Genomic DNA, 17,764 nt, shown 5'->3' on the forward strand with positions numbered 1-17,764 from the left:
CGCGGCGGTGAGAACGCCGAATCCTAACCACCAGGGAAGGTCTGCTGACTCTTTCCCGTCAAGCCTGGCTGTGTGCCTCTACCAGATTTTGCAGCAACTGCTCAAGCAAGACCACTAAGGCTTGAATTTTCCTTCAGGAGAGGAGACTTCTCTGACCCTGGATCACAGTTATTCCACTGAGAAACTGTCACAGGCTCTGTAGGAATATCCTAACAGCACCACAACTTGCCATGAAAACAAAGCAACCAAGATCCCCAACATGTGACGCCTCCAACTTGAAGCTTTTTATAGCAGGCTCCTCATCAGACCCCTTCCTGACGTTGGCTCCAGGCCTGTTGATGGCATGAGATAAAGTAGATGTCATGACAGGCCTCTGCCCAGTCGGACACCAACAAGTAGCGTGCATAGTTTTTGTTATTATTATTATTGGATTAGTTGAATAATATTTTAAATTGACAGTCCAACAATAGGCTGCTTTGTCAGTGGGATAACGGTTACCATACAATACCATGCGTCTTTTCAGATGCATTGCATGGGTACTGTAACAAGGACCTTGCTTTGCGACCAGTTTATAGTGTCTATTATGCCAGCACAGGAATGGGAGGAAACTGAACCCCCTGGGCGAGGCAAATGAGAGCTCCCTCCGATGAGCCTGATGAAATTGAATTCAGTAAACAATCCCTTCGGATCATTCCCATATTCTTAAAGGGGGGCGGTCACACACTAAAAGCCAAAGGGCCTGCTCGAGGCTTGAGGAAGTTCCCATATGGTCTAGCGGTCAGGATTTCTGGTTTTCACCCAGGCGGCCCGGGTTCGACTCCCGGTATGGGAAGTTCGTGTTGTCTTTGCTTCACTTATGGAAACAGCCAGGACGTCTCTCTGTGCCACTAGCACTTTTGGCCGGCAGGCGGAGCTTACGAAACCTGATAGGTTTAGGTTCTGTCCCCAACCGGTGACAGCCGTGCGTCTGTAAAATCTATCCAATACAATGACGAGCTCCATCTTTAAAAAACCAATTACGTTACGAGCTCCATTTTTGGCCGTCCAATGAAATGTCAAGGTCCATTTTTCATAGACCAATCACCGCACATAGTCCATTTTTGTCCATCTTTGAGTTTGAGCAGATTTCATCCAATCTCCGCTCATAATCTCTTTTTTGGCCGTCCAATGAAATGGCAATGTCCATTTTTCATACACCAATCACCGCACGTTGAGCATAAACGTCACCGCTGCTATTTATATTCCGCTCAGGTAACGTTATGTTATTTATAGTTATTGTATTTATTGTTAATGAACGTTTTCTGTATTTTAGGAATAGCAAGTTTGCTCCGTAAAACTACCTTACCTATAGATCAGGTAACGTTAACTGTCATTGTGTAAGTAATAGGGTATAACGTTAATTGCCGCAGCTCAATTTGTAATGTAAATAGTTTTATCCGATTTGGTCTGACTTTGTGTAACTTCAGTCAGCAAGCAAACCTTTATTTTTTGTATAGGTAACGTTACGTTAGCTAACGTTATAGCTAACGTTATCATCGAGCTTGGCAATTGTAAAGTCACATTTTTGTCAGTAAACGTTAACTTATTTTTTTCCTGATAGGATTAGTAAAATAGCATATCTGATAGTGTTTGTTACTTCATAGGACATGGATAAATCAATGTACAATAAATCTCATTGTACTAGTCTACTGTAACACTGGCATAAAATGTAACACATAATAAATTTGGATAATTTCTAACTTTTGGGTGTTTGTTTAACTTTTATACACCTGTGGTAAAAAATGACCAGTCATAAGTGAATGGATGAGAATACAATAAGTATATAAAATTAAATTCAGGCACATGTTCATTTTATCACATGGACACAGTTGAAATAACACAATGTTTAATCTGAGTATTTGTTATAGTCAAAATAGTCCATACATTATGCGTTTTACTGCAAAACAATGTGTATGAGCCCAGGTCAATGAGGCATACAGGCCATAAATAGCAAACAGAAGTTCAAAACTTGTAATGTTTACACAAACTCTATCACAAGATCTATCACAACATTAGGTGATGATATATACAGTATGCATTATTTGGATTTATAAACTGTTATAATGTGGCGGTCATTTTGGAGCAGGAACACAAAACTAGCTAACATGAAATTAACACAACAGTAGGGTTAATGCGGTGTTACCGGGCTACAATGGCAGTTAGTTTAACATGTTCTGTATTGTTTCAGGCAACGACATGGCTTCAACTAAGTCACACAAAGGCATGAGCGATGCTGACTGGCTTGCGCGTCTGGAGAGTTTTGCCCGAACAGGAGTTTGGCCATCTAGGGAGGGGAATAGACCTTCTCCCCGACAAAAAAGATGGCATGAGTTGTATCAGAAGGTAAATTATGCAGCTAGATTCATGGGTGAACTAATAAACTTGTATGATAATACATTGTGCTATTTGTATTTATGTGTATGGATAAGTAATTATTTAAAATGTAAATACAATGTAATATTGATAAAATTAAGATGCCTGTTTTGAGATAACATGGACTACAGTGTCATAGCTACACTTTATGTTCACAGATAGAAAAATGCCCTCTGCAAATGAGGGGCCAGACCACCCTTCTGAAGGAAGCTCAGAACTGTTTTTGTGGATTTCACAAGGTAACTTCAATTAGCCTAGTTCAAGTTGCATAACTAGATAGATGTGTTTGCAATATCAATGTGCCTTTATATCTAAAATTAGGCATTATGAGGAGTGTATAATATCATGTGTCTGGTACATTTTAATGCATGTATCACAGGTTAATCCACCAGTCACAGTGGATGCATCACAGCGCACCCCTGCCCAAAGCACACCCTCCATCAGTGATGTGTCACATCCTGCAAAGAAAGCCAAACTGACATTGACAATGGTAAGCAGACCTTACTGCAGGTATCACTGCAGACATTGAAACATCTCAACATTTTCCTATAGTGTTGCAGGTTTTTTATCACTGACTATGACAAAACTTTTCAGTTTGAAAAGTCAAGGTTTGGAGGCTCACATGTGGCAGCAGCAAAACCCAATTTGAGCATCCAGAGGAAAACCTCTCAGGTTAATATAAAAGACATCATAACTATATAATGACATCATCACTTTATCACTACATAATTTTATTTAATAAAAAACGCAATCCCCTTAATATATTAATCATAACGTTTGACTCCACAGACATTAGAGCACTCCATTTCAGCCGCAGCTTCATGCCCACCCTCTGATCCTCGTCCTCCTTCATCCCCCAAACCTCATCGGCCTGTCATCAAGTCCTCCTCTTCCTTCTTCCTTCCTCCAGCTCAGAGATCACAACGCACCAAAGAAACAGCAACACCATCGATTAATTCTGAGTTTGCTGTTGTGAGGAGCCCAGTAAGATGTCAATTTAAAATATAAACATGCCTTTGTCATTTAATGCTCTCTTAGATTTTATTTAAACCAGTGTTTTTGATAATATCAGCAGGTCTCATCTCAGCCAGAAGACACTGCGGATCTCCCACTACTGTGGCCACAGACAATGCCACAGCAGGACCAGAAGTGGGTGTCGGAAGCACTTTTTAGGGTTGGTGCAAAGGGTAAGCTGGAGCTGCGTGAAAACCTGCAGTTGTGGTATCACCCCCCACCAACAGCCCTGTTGTACCACCAAGCTCCAGCACCTGATAGATTTTTTTCACAGCGGCTCTTGCTCTGGATGCCATATAGGCTATGGAAGGTGCGGCTCCAGTGTTCTAACCCTGTCTGTGCCAGGCATCAGCTGTGTGGTGGTGGTCTGCACAGGAGAGTACGACAGGTGTTAGATATTGACAGATACTACAATCTGGTTACAGAGACCCTGATCTGTACCAGGTGTAGAACCAGCTACCTGTCCTGGAGTCATGCTGTGCTGCAACAGTTGGACCTGGCCCATCGATCTGAATTCAGGATCATCCTCACACGCAAGTAAATATGTTGCAGTCATGTTCACTCATATGCTACCTTTTTGATAAATAATTCTTACAATAATTAGATACATGATAATAAGATACTTGAATAAATACTTTTTTCCAAGGTATGCCTGTGACATTCGAGTTCTTCGCTTGTTGCGTGAGAGGGGCATGGGGAATGGCCCAGTGAGGATCATCGGACAGCTGAGGGAGAACCACAGTGAGGAGTGGTTAAAACGTGTGGCTCGGTACACATCAGAGTGTGTGGCCTTTTTGGATAAGCCTGGCCTGCATCCAATGCACTTCCAGGAACCACCACCACTTGCTCCAGTACCCAGCTACAAATGGCTCCTCACTGTATACAGTCAGGACATCCTCAACAGGCTCGATCACATCAAGGCCAGCATCACATCCACGTATGGATCAATTTTAAAAATGGATTCAACTAAGAAGGTTAGAGGAGCTGCTTTAATGACTGTACTCCTTTCTATAATGAATTGTTAGACCAAAATAGCTTTATTTTTCAATGTTACTGATTTGGATGTATGTTTTATTTTTTGCTATGTTTATTGTTTCTTTTAGATCACCAAGAAGTTGAGTGGGCCTGCAAAAGGCACAGCACAGTGGCTTACCTCAGTAGGCAATGAGGTAGGTCAGGTGCTGATGAGTGTCCTGACTGCGAATGAAGGGGCTGGGTTAGACCTCATGGCTGCAGGGCTCATGGAGAGGTACCAGCGAGCTGGTGTTGATCCTCCCACTATCCTGTATGTGGACTGTGACTGTTGCAAGGAAGTGGGAGAGACTAAACTGAAGAGGCGGTTTAGCGGCTGGCCCGATGTCATCGTCCGCCTAGACATTTGGCATTTTATGCGACGTCTGGCAGTAGGGTGCACCACTGATGCCCACCAGTTGTACCCTACTTTTATGTCTAGGTTGTCATCCTGTATTTTTGAGTGGGACGCAGGGGATCTCACTCTGCTGAGAAGGGCCAAGAGGGAGCAACTCACCCAACAGGGCTGGCCTGCAATGACGCCGGCAGAGCTTGACCGTCATATAAGCAAAGATGAGCTGGCCCAACACTGCAGGAGGAGAACACGAGGAGAGGAAACCACTATCCGCCTCCTTGATATGCTCATCAGAGAGCTCATGGGTTGCAAGGGGAATGACGCCCTTGGTGTTCCTCTCCTTGACAGTGTGAGGATGCAGCACATCTGGCATGTCCAGAGACGGCACGTCACCTGTATCCAGGACCCTCCAGATGTGCCACTATACACGGAAACTGGAACCATAAACAAGGGCGGGATGGTTCTAAAAACGTACCGGTGTGCCAGAGGCTCCACATCCCTGGAATCATTTCACTGCCACCTAAACAGATTTATTCCAGGTTTGTCATGACAGAATATACCACATCTTGCCACTAATTCCTGTTAATTTAGATATTTGCAGTGAACAGATAATATTTTCTCTTTTGCAGTTTCTCAAAACAATGTTTGGGTTTCTATTTCTTTTTCTAGGGAACAGCGCAAACAGCCTGAACTTCCAGATTTACCTCCTGGAAGGTTTGTTACGCTGGAATCAGGACCGGGCAGCAGCTGCTGTTGCAGGTGGAAGTTCAACCCTGCGTACTTACACAGGGGAGCTGGTTTACTCTGTCAATGAGAACTACAATAAGTTGTATGGAAGGAAATTGGTCCCTAGCTTCACTCCACCTGCAGTATACACAGGTAAATATATTTTTGATAAATGCAGTTCACAATGTTTTTTTGGTAAAATTCCAAGTGCTTCTGGACAAAAATAATATAATTTTTGACAGATCACAGAAAAAATAATACTACCTGTATTTTTTTTACACTGGATTCTTTGTCCTAGGTGTCAGGGCAGAAAATTAAATTCTTACTAGAATATAGAGTAACTCTGTCTTTTTATGATGCCCCCTGAATTACATATTTTTTGTTCATGCACAAGCTGACAACAAAAAGATTTACTGCATTTTAATAAACCTTTCTGATTATTTTCCTTTAATAATGTTTCCTGTTCCAAATATTTCCTCAGGGGAGCTCATTGGAGTGCAATATTTGTTGAGACAGAATAGTCAGCCCCTGGAGGACATGTGCCCTACCTCCGATAGGACCTCTCAGTTGCTGGAGGAGATAGATGTGGAGGAGCAAGGGGAAGAGGATGAGGGTTTCATTGATTTGTTGGGAGAGGAAGCCACAGTGACAAATCTTCTGGCATTAGATGACTCATTCCTTATAGGTCCACCAGTCCCACCCGCTGCACCGCAGCCCTGTGTTCAGGCTCCACCAGTGCCCAGTGTCCAGAATCCTTCCGCTGCACCACTGCCCACTGTGACTCCTTCCACTGCACCACTGCCCACTGTGACTCCTTCCGCTGCACCACTGCCCACTGTGACTCCTTCCGCTGCACCACTGCCCACTGTGACTCCTTCTGCTGCACCACTGCCCACTGTGACTCCTTCCGCTGCACCACTGCCCACTGTGACTCCTTCCGCTGCACCACTGCCCACTGTGACTCCTTCCGCTGCACCACTGCCCACTGTGACTCCTTCCGCTGCACCACTGCCCACTGTGACTCCTTCCGCTGCACCACTGCCCACTGTGACTCCTTCCGCTGCACCACTGCCCACTGTGACTCCTTCCGCTGCACCACTGCCCACTGTGACTCCTTCCGCTGCACCACTGCCCTGTTTCCAGGCTCCACCAGTGCCCAGTGTCCAGACTCCATCAGCTGCACCACTGCCCTGCTTTCAGGCTCCATCAGCTGCACCACTGCCCTGTTTCCAGACTCCATCTGCTGCACCACTGCCCTGTTTCCAGACTCCATCTGCTGCACCACTGCCCTGTTTCCAGACTCCATCTGCTGCACCACTGCCCTGGTTTCAGGCTCCACCAGTGCCCATTGTCCAGACTCCATCAGCTGCACCAGTGCCCTCAGCAATGGTAAAATTCCCTTTTCTAGACCAATTGTTTCTCAATTCGCCCTTAAGCAACACATCCACAAACTCACTTAACAGCATGTAATTATCTAACCAACAGTTATATTTTTTCAGGCTGTTGACGACCACTGTATTCCTGGAATGGACCGGGTGGATGAGTTGGCAGAGTGTCTGGTGGAGCTGCGCACAGAGGCAAGCCTCACACTTAGCAACCAACAAGTTGCGACCATTGTGGGTTTGTGGCAGAACCTGGACCAATTTGACAAAGACAGGGTGATGTATGCAGCTCGTCATCAAGACAGGCTACTTACAGGACGTTTTAGGTCCCCTAAAAAGAAAGCTGTCTTCACACCTGGTGTCGACAGCACAAAGAGATGTGTTTTGGGTTCTAGCGGCTCTCCAGCACAGTGGCCTAATTGTTGTCGCCTTGTTGAAATGATTTTCATAAGGTTGTGTAGCATCCACCGAAGCCCCAAAAAACAGAGGAAACAATCTCTGTCTAGATGGGATCTCATTCTTCGCGATTACAGAAGAATTCGGCAGCTAATCCTGAGCAATGGAACGGTGATGAGCGAAACAACCCTTCAGCTAGTTGAGGTAAACCAGAGGACCCTTACAACGTGGCACAATGAACGTTTAAAGGGTCAGGAGGTCTCAGTGCTTTTGCAAGGGCTGGAGCTTCCTGAGGCACGTCCAGTGGCATTAGATGCTCTGCCTCCAGCACGAGTACAGCCTGTTGTGCCTCCACAATATAGCCACCAGTTGCATAACTACCAGATGCCACCAGACACAGCTGGACAGGCAAAGACAAAGTTTAGAAAGATCCAGCCCTCAGCTGCCTGTACATCTGCCACAGCATCTTCATTTGAGCCATCAGCCTTACACCCTCAGCGTTCAGCCACATTCAGCCAGCTAAGGACAATTTATCCCAGGCCGACAGCACCGCACCCATTGGTTTCTGACACACCCACTGCCCCTGTTGTGTCTCAGATGGTACTATTGCCCTGTCCAGCCCCATTTTCCACCATTAACCCTGGAGCAATTTCCTCTGATCCACCTGCAATTGACACAGCCACCCCAACCAAACGGTCGTACAACCGTACTGTTAAGGCAAATATGTGCAGAAAGTGTGGCCAATTTCGTACACAAGAAACTGGCCATAGCCAGTACAAAGGCAAAATATTTTGCCCAAATAAAGAAACAATCACTAAGGAGCAGTGGTTACAGAATATGAGAAAATAACCCTTGTGTGCTATAACACATATTCACTATAACACATATGGAAATATATAATAAATATTAAACAACATTAAACTATTATATTTATTTAAGTTTTTAATTTAAGTTATTTTTACTAATTTTTTTTACCTATTTTTACTTATTTTTATGTTTGTATTCTTATGTTGTTCCATATGGTGAATTCAGTACTTTTCCACATTTTTCTAATATGTATATAGTTAATAAATCTATTTCTCTATGAAGACTGGTGTGTTGTATTTATTTGTTTTATTACAAACAGCTATTTGTGTCAAGTAGCTGTTCCTTTTCACTCTGAATGAAATAGTATATTAATATAGTGTGAATGCAGTAATAAGGGGGTTATTTTGCCCCTACTGCCATAGAAAACGATTAACTTAATAAATGCGTTTGGACAAAAATGACTATCTTAGTATTACGGATGAAATTTTATAATGAATTCAAATGGTTTACTCCAAAACAAAAATTAAACTTAGAAATAAAACAATCGATAAAAATCAAATGCACACACTACTTTCTAAATCAAACTTAGAAACGAAACAATCGATAAAATAATTTTTTTTTATGTGACGTGTGGATTCGAACCTATGACTTCCTGATTTTCTCACTTTTTTTTCTTTCCTTTTCTCCCCCTTCTTCCCCTTCTTCCCCTTCTTATACAGACTATTGTTCCCCAGCTTTAGCTCAGCTGGTAGAGCGGAGGACTGTAGGTGGCAAATTGGCAATCCTTAGGTCGCTGGTTCGACTCCGGCTCGAAGGAGGTATTTTTCACAAGCAAACATTTCATGGCCATGCTTCTCGACGAGGCCATCAGCGCTTGAGTTGGTAGTCCAGCATTTTGCAATCGCGACCTCATTCCCTGACCGGGAATCGAACCCAAGCCGCGGCGGCAGGGCCGGATTAACCATTAGGGCAACTGGTCACTTGCCCAGGGGCACATGACATCTAAGGGGCCCTGCGCACCGTCAAATATTATGTTAGATCACGTTATAAACGCAGTCCTCACTTTCCTAATTATATGCATATTTTTGCAACCCATTCGATCAAAATATAATGTTAAATCGCGTCAAAAACAGCGTCTGTATTCCTGCGCAGTGAGCGAGAGCGAGCTATCATGTCGACTCGCGTCGCGTGACTTGACGCTCTGAAATTTGAAGTGATGGAGAAGCGGTTGCCTAACATAAAGGTCTCGACTGTTTAGCGTTATATTTTGCCAACGAAGTCAAATTGAAACTGTGATATTGCTTCGTGCCGTTATAAAACAGCAAAAGACTTTAAGTAGCCTATAGGCATTCTGTTTGTGCTGCGTGATTTAAATAGAAGTGCGCACTTTGCTCACGCGATCAGCATGGTGATCTGGTGTTTTCTCCAAAATGAAAGCTCAAGGGTTTATTTCTGGCAATTAAAGAAATTAGGACAATTGTACTTTTCCTATACTGTGTAATGTAATGCAAAATACTTTTAGGCTACATTTATAGGAGGTAGGCCTATATGATTTTACGTCATAGGAATAATTATATAAATCATTATTATAATAATTGTTTGGCATCCTAAAACACCAGTGATAATGTAATGCAGACTGAGACTCTATATCATAACTAAAAAGATGTTTGAGCCCTCTTTAATGTCCAGGTACAAGTCAGCATTTTGCAATCGCGACCGCCGCTGGAGGGCAAAAGCTCATTCCCTGAACGGGAATCGAACCCAAGCCGCGGCGGTGAGAGCGCCGAATCCTAACCACTAGACCACCAGGGAAGGTCTGCTGACTCTTTCCCGTCAAGCCTGGCTGTGTGCCTCTACCAGATTTTGCAGCAACTGCTCAAGCAAGACCACTAAGGCTTGAATTTTCCTTCAGGAGAGGAGACTTCTCTGACCCTGGATCACAGTTATTCCACTGAGAAACTGTCACAGGCTCTGTAGGATTATCCTAACAGCACCACAACTTGCCATGAAAACAAAGCAACCAAGATCCCCAACATGTGACGCCTCCAACTTGAAGCTTTTTATAGCAGGCTCCTCATCAGACCCCTTCCTGACGTTGGCTCCAGGCCTGTTGATGGCATGAGATAAAGTAGATGTCTTGACAGGCCTCTGCCCAGTCGGACACCAACAAGTCGCGTGCATAGTTTTTGTTATTATTATTATTGGATTAGTTGAATAATATTTTAAATTGACATTCCAACAATAGGCTGCTTTGTCATTGGGATAACGGTTACCATACAATACCATGCGTCTTTTCAGATGCATTGCATGGGTACTGTAACAAGGACCTTGCTTTGCGGCCAGTTTATGGTGTCTATTATGCCAGCACAGGAATGGGAGGAAACTGAACCCCCTGGGCGAGGCAAATGCACTCAAGGGTGCCTGACTGCTGGGCCAGTGGCGAAATGGATAACGCGTTTGACTGCGAATCAGAAGATTCCAGGTTCGACTCCTGGCTGGCTGGCTTGCTCTGCCTCTTTTGCTTCGCTGTCAGCCCATAGCCATTTTATTATTTCCTTTTATTAGCCCATATTTTTTGTTATTATTATTATTGGATTAGTTGAATAATATTTTAAATTGACAGTCCAACAATAGGCTGCTTTGTCAGTGGGATAACGGTTACCATACAATACCATGCTCTTTTCAGATGCATTGCATGGGTACTGTCTTTTGTTATTATTATTATTGGATTAGTTGAATAATATTTTAAATTGACAGTCCAACAATAGGCTGCTTTGTCAGTGGGATAACGGTTACCATAAAATACCATGCGTCTTTTCAGATGCATTGCATGGGTACTGTCTTTTGTTATTATTATTATTGGATTAGTTGAATAATATTTTAAATTGACAGTCCAACAATAGGCTGCTTTGTCAGTGGGATAACGGTTACCATCGCATGCATAGTTTTTGTTATTATTATTATTGGATTAGTTGAATAATATTTTAAATTGTCAGTCCAACAATAGGCTGCTTTGTCAGTGGGATAACGGTTACCATACAATACCATGCGTCTTTTCAGATGCATTGCATGGGTACTGTAACAAGGACCTTGCTTTGCGACCAGTTTATAGTGTCTATTATGCCAGCACAGGAATGGGAGGAAACTGAACCCCCTGGGCGAGGCAAATGCACTCAAGGGTGCCTGACTGGTGGGCCAGTGGCGCAATGGATAACGCGTCTGACTACGAATCAGAAGATTCCAGGTTCGACTCTTGGCTGGCTCGCTCTGCCTCTTTTGCTTCGCTGTCAGCCCATAGCCATTTTATTGTTTCCTTTTATTAGCCCATAGTTTTTGTTATTATTATTATTGGATTAGTTGAATAATATTTTAAATTGACAGTCCAACAATAGGCTGCTTTGTCAGTGGGATAACGGTTACCATACGAGCTTACGAAACCTGATAGGTTTAGGTTCTGTCCCCAACCGGTGTGCCTTCGATAGCTCAGCTGGTAAAGCGGAGGACTGTAGGTGGCAAATTGGCAATCCTTAGGTCGCTGGCTCGAAGGAGGTCTTTTTCACAAGCAAACATTTCATTGGCCATGCTTCTCGACGAGGCTGTCAGCGCTTTCAGTTGGTAGTCCAGCATTTTGCAATCGCGACCGCCGCTGGAGGGCAAAAGCTCATTCCCTGACCGGGAATCGAACCCAGGCCGCGGCGGCAGGCCCTGATTAACCATTAGGGCAACTGGTCACTTGCCCAGGGGCACATGACATCTAAGGGGCCCTGCGCACCGTCAAATATTATGTTAGATCACGTTATAAACGCAGTCCTCACTTTCCTAATTATATGCATATTTTTGCAACCCATTCGATCAAAATATAATGTTAAATCGCGTCAAAAACAGCGTCTGTATTCCTGCGCAGTGAGCGAGAGCGAGCTATCATGTCGACTCGCGTCGCGTGACTTGACCCTCTGAAATTTGAAGTGATGGAGAAGCGGTTGCCTAACATAAAGGTCTCGACTGTTTAGCGTTATATTTTGCCAACAAAGTCAAATTGAAACTGTGATATTGCTTCGTGCCGTTATAAAACAGCAAAAGACTTTAAGTAGCCTATAGGCATTCTGTTTGTGCTGCGTGATTTAAATAGAAGTGCGCACTTTGCTCACGCGATCAGCATGGTGATCTGGTGTTTTCTCCAAAATGAAAGCTCAAGGGTTTATTTCTGGCAATTAAAGAAATTAGGACAATTGTACTTTTCCTATACTGTGTAATGTAATGCAAAATACTTTTAGGCTACATTTATAGGAGGTAGGCCTATATGATTTTACGTCATAGGAATAATTATATAAATCATTATTATAATAATTGTTTGGCATCCTAAAACACCAGTGATAATGTAATGCAGACTGAGACTCTATATCATAACTAAAAAGATGTTTGAGCCCTCTTTAATGTCCAGGTACAAGTCAATGCTTTTTCTTTGTTCAATGTGCGCACAGTTCATGGGTTAAAGCCGGTTGAAGCTCTTAATTGTGAGCTCTCAAAGTGCACCAGATTGATGCATTTAACCTTAAAATGTACAAAATTTTCTTGCGGGGGAGCATGCCCCCGTACCCCCCTAGAGGGATAGAGTTCCACCCAACATAGTTTTACAAAATCCTATGGGAAACACAGATCATTTATGAAGTAATATGTACAACAAAGTTCCTTTTAAGTCAGTAATACAGTTAATGCCAAATTAAAATGTCCTTGGACAAACTACATTTGGCCTGCCTAAGGGGGGGCCTACAAGACATTGTGTCCAGGGCCCTCTGAATTCTTAATCCGGCCCTGCGCGGCGGTGAGAGCGCCGAATCCTAACCACCAGGGAAGGTCTGCTGACTCTTTCCCGTCAAGCCTGGCTGTGTGCCTCTACCAGATTTTGCAGCAACTGCTCAAGCAAGACCACTAAGGCTTGAATTTTCCTTCAGGAGAGGAGACTTCTCTGACCCTGGATCACAGTTATTCCACTGAGAAACTGTCACAGGCTCTGTAGGAATATCCTAACAGCACCACAACTTGCCATGAAAACAAAGCAACCAAGATCCCCAACATGTGACGCCTCCAACTTGAAGCTTTTTATAGCAGGCTCCTCATCAGACCCCTTCCTGACGTTGGCTCCAGGCCTGTTGATGGCATGAGATAAAGTAGATGTCATGACAGGCCTCTGCCCAGTCGGACACCAACAAGTCGCGTGCATAGTTTTTGTTTTTGTTATTATTATTATTGGATTAGTTGAATAATATTTTAAATTGACAGTCCAACAATAGGCTGCTTTGTCAGTGGGATAACGGTTACCATACAATACCATGCGTCTTTTCAGATGCATTGCATGGGTACTGTAACAAGGACCTTGCTTTGCGACCAGTTTATAGTGTCTATTATGCCAGCACAGGAATGGGAGGAAACTGAACCCCCTGGGCGAGGCAAATGCACTCAAGGGTGCCTGACTGGTGGGCCAGTGGCGCAATGGATAACGCGTCTGACTACGAATCAGAAGATTCCAGGTTCGACTCTTGGCTGGCTCGCTCTGCCTCTTTTGGTTTGCTGTCAGCCCATAGCCATTTTATTATTTCCTTTTATTAGCCCATAGTTTTTGTTATTATTATTATTGGATTAGTTGAATAATATTTTAAATTGACAGTCCAACAATAGGCTGCTTTGTCAGTGGGATAACGGTTACCATACGAGCTTATGAAACCTGATAGGTTTAGGTTCTGTCCCCAACCGGTGTGCCTTCGATAGCGGTACCTGACAGCCGTGCGTCTGTAAAATCTATCCAATACAATGACGAGCTCCATCTTTAAAAAACCAATTACGTTACGAGCTCCATTTTTGGCCGTCCAATGAAATGTCAAGGTCCATTTTTCATAGACCAATCACCGCACATAGTCCATTTTTGTCCATCTTTGAGTTTGAGCAGATTCCATCCAATCTCCGCTCATATTCTCTTTTTTGGCCGTCCAATGAAATGGCAATGTCCATTTTTCATACACCAATCACCGCACGTTGAGCATAAACGTCACCGCTGTTATTTATATTCCGCTCAGGTAACGTTATGTTATTTATAGTTATTGTATTTATTGTTAATGAACGTTTTCTGTATTTTAGGAATAGCAAGATTGCTCCGTAAAACGATCAGGTAAGTTAACGTTAACTGTAATTGTAAGTAATAGGGTATAATTGTCGCAGCTCAATTTGTAATGTAAATAGTTTTATTCGATTTTGTCTGACTTTGTGTAACTTCAGTCAGCAAGCAAACCTTATTTTTTTTGTATAGGTAACGTTAGCTAACGTTACGTTAGCTATAGCTAACGTTATCATCGAGCTTGGCAATTGTACATTTTTGTCAGTAACGAAACTTATTTTGTTTTCTGACAGGATTAACTAGTAAAATAGCATATCTGATAGTGTTTGTTACTTTATAGGAAATGGATAAATCAATGTACAATAAATCTCATTGTACTAGTCTACTGTAACACTGGCATAAAATGTAACAAAATAAATTTGGATAATGTCTCTAACTGTTGGGTGTTTGTTTAACTTTTATACACTTGTGGTAAAAAATGACCAGTCATAAGTGAATGGATGAGAATACAATAAGTATATAAAATAAAATTCAGGCACATGTTCATTTTAACACATGGGCACAGTTGAAATAACACAATGTTTAATCTGAGTATTTGTTATAGTCAAAATAATCCATAACAGTTACATTATACGTTTTACTACAAAACAATTTGTATGAAGCCCAGGTCAATGAGGCATACAGGCCATAAATAGCAAATAGAAGTTCAAAATTTGTAATGTTTACAAAAACTCTATCACAAGATCTATCACAACATTAGGTGATGATATATACAGTATGCATTATTTTGGATTTATAAACTGCTATAATGTGGCGGTCATTTTGGACCAGGAAAAATGACCACGTAGTCAATTTTTGTCAATTTTTGAGCACAAACACCGCTCAAGTTATTTATATCCCGCTGTTATTTATATTACGCTCAGGTATGTTATTTATAGTTATTTTATTTATTGTTAATGAAATGGCTTACGTTTTCTATTTTTTAGGAATAGTAAGATTGCCTCCGTAAAACATCTCTGTAATCCCTCATTTTGGGCCCTTGCCATGATGACTTAATGTAATTACACTATAACATGAATAAAACTGCGTATCTGTCATTACAGAAAATGTCCAAACAACAATCCAAAAGCCACAAGGCTATGGATGATACTGAGTGGGTCTCGCGCTTTAGGTCTTTTGCCTCCACTGGTGTCTGGCCATCAGATGCAGGTAACCGACCTGCTCCAAGGCAAAAGAAGTGGTACAGTCTGTATCAGAAGGTATGTAGAAAAAGTATCAAAAGGAATATATATATATATATATATATATATATATATATTAATTTTGAGTAGTAGACATATTATATTTTCAGTATGTACAGTATGAGCATAAAACAAGAACTTGTACAAATAAATATAAGTGGCATCTTTTGTTTTGTTTACAGATAGAGAAGTGCCCTCTGCAGCTGAGAGGACAGCTAACGCTTTTCTCCCAGCCACAGATGTGTTTGTGTGGATTTCATCCTCATAAGGTAGGCTAATTTGGGCTCTTTCAGTTTAACTACAGTTGATGCAGTGTGCACACAATATAAAGATGTGGTATTTCTTAACATTAATGTATTCTTGGACAATTTCTGTTGTTTCTATCTGGGTTGGTTTGGCAACAGGTCTGTTCCACAGCAGAGGAAATTGCATAGTAGGTAAAAGAAGGTCATAAGGTTGAAACTAACTACATCACTAATAACTGAATAAAAAACCCACATCTAAATTTGTCACGTCATTTGCATGAAAGGGGTTCTTATACATTATTGTTTATACTTTTAACATAGAATAGAACAGTAGTATTGTGCTTTCTTTAAATCACTGGTGATTTTGTCCATCATCTTTCTAAGTCTTTCATACTGTATTTCATACTGTATATATGCACTGTTTTATACATTTTTGTTATGCAGCAGCAAGTGCCTACAGCCTCATCTAGACCCACAAGCAGTGCAGACCAATCAACTAGTGGTCAATGTAGCTCCTTAATGGTAGGTAGATTTTATAGCTTTATGTGAGAGAGAATTCATAACGGAAATATTTTATATTCTTGTCATATTTCAGCTCCCAACCACTGCTCCAGTAGAACGTCCCACAGCTGACACTACACCCGCAAGTTTGGTGAAAAGGCCCAAGCTCACCCTTTCCTCGGTACATATGATGGCATGTGTTTTAAAATGGTTAACAGTTGTCATATTAATACTTCTCTCTTTAAAGTTTAATAAGTCCAGATTTGGTGGAAAGCATGTGGAGAGTGCAAAGCCAAATTTACATGTTGGACGGAAAGCTCATGTAAGTAATAAATAATTATTATTTCTTTGCTACAAAAAAAAATTCCAATGATACAATTTTTTTATACCTTGTATTTTTAGACTCATTCAACCACTGCTACAAATGCAGGTGCCCGTGTGTGTGAGGCTCCAGTGCTAGCAGGTGGTCCTCCTCAAACCATCTCTCCACCACAGCCTCCAAGTGCAGAATCATTTTTTCTTGCTCCTCCATTACCGCCTCCAAAATAACGGCATCGGCCAGTGGAGGGGCAGAGTTTAGGAGTGAATGTGGTAAAACATTGCACTTGTCACTATGTTTGGTTAGTATTTTTTTGTCTTTATTTGACCTGTCCTTTTCTGTCTACAGAGCGCATTCCAGCCTGAGCACTCTGCTGCAGTTCCTCTCCTGTGGCCTAAAACCATGCCCCAGGAGGATCACCAATGGGTCTCCACAGGATTGTTCAGAGTTGGTGCTCGTGGGAATTTGGAGCTCCAGGATCATCTCCAGTTGTGGTATTTCCCTCCACAGCCATCCCTTATTTACCACCAGGCACCAACATCAGCCAGATTTTTTGCCCATCCCTTACTGCTGTGGATGCCGTATAGGCTGTGGAAAGTCAGGCTGCTGTGCGCGGACCAAGCCTGTAAAAGCCCTCTGACTAGTGGAGGTCTTCACAGACGGGTGCGTCAGGTCCTTGACATTGACCGCTTTTACAACCTGGTCACAGAGACTCTGATTTGCTCCAAGTGCCGCCGCAGCTACCTGTCTTGGAATAGGGAAATACTTGAGCAGCTGGACATGGCCCATCGTTCTGAGTTTAGGGTCATTCTTACCCGCCGGTATGTTACATTATTGTGTGATTTTTGTCAGTTGCTTATCCATGTATATTTAATTTATTTCTTATTACAGATATGCCTGTGACATCAGGGTGATACGCCTCCTACGGGAACGTGGTCTGGGGAATGGCCCTGTCCGACTGATTGGCCAATTGAAAGAGAACCACAGTGAAGAGTGGCTGAAAAGGGTTGCGCGGTATACCAGCGAGTGTGCTTCTTTTACCAGCAAAAGTTGCCTGATGCCACCAACATTTGAAGAGCCTCCCCAACCTGTGGCAATTCCCAGCTATAAGTGGCTTTCAGTGGTGTACAGCCAAGACATCCTGTTCAGGCTGGAGGATATCAAGGCTAGTATCACCTCCACTTATGGATCCATCTTAAAACTGGATTCCACCAGAAAGGTACATCTTTAATTATTATTGTACTGA

General features: G+C 42.5%; 1 non-coding gene across 1 annotated transcript; it reads left to right on the forward strand.

Annotated features, from left to right (window-relative positions):
• The first annotated feature begins 760 nt into the window (after positions 1–760).
• Positions 761–832, forward strand: trnae-uuc (transfer RNA glutamic acid (anticodon UUC)). The gene has a single exon. It is a non-coding gene; the product is annotated as a tRNA-Glu (tRNA).
• Positions 833–17,764: the final 16,932 nt, after the last annotated feature.

Source organism: Rhinichthys klamathensis, unplaced genomic scaffold (genome assembly GCF_029890125.1).
Source record: "Rhinichthys klamathensis goyatoka isolate OS25496 unplaced genomic scaffold, OSU_Roscu_1.1 h1tg000249l_1, whole genome shotgun sequence".
In the NCBI taxonomy this organism is placed as follows: Eukaryota; Metazoa; Chordata; class Actinopteri; order Cypriniformes; family Leuciscidae; genus Rhinichthys; species Rhinichthys klamathensis.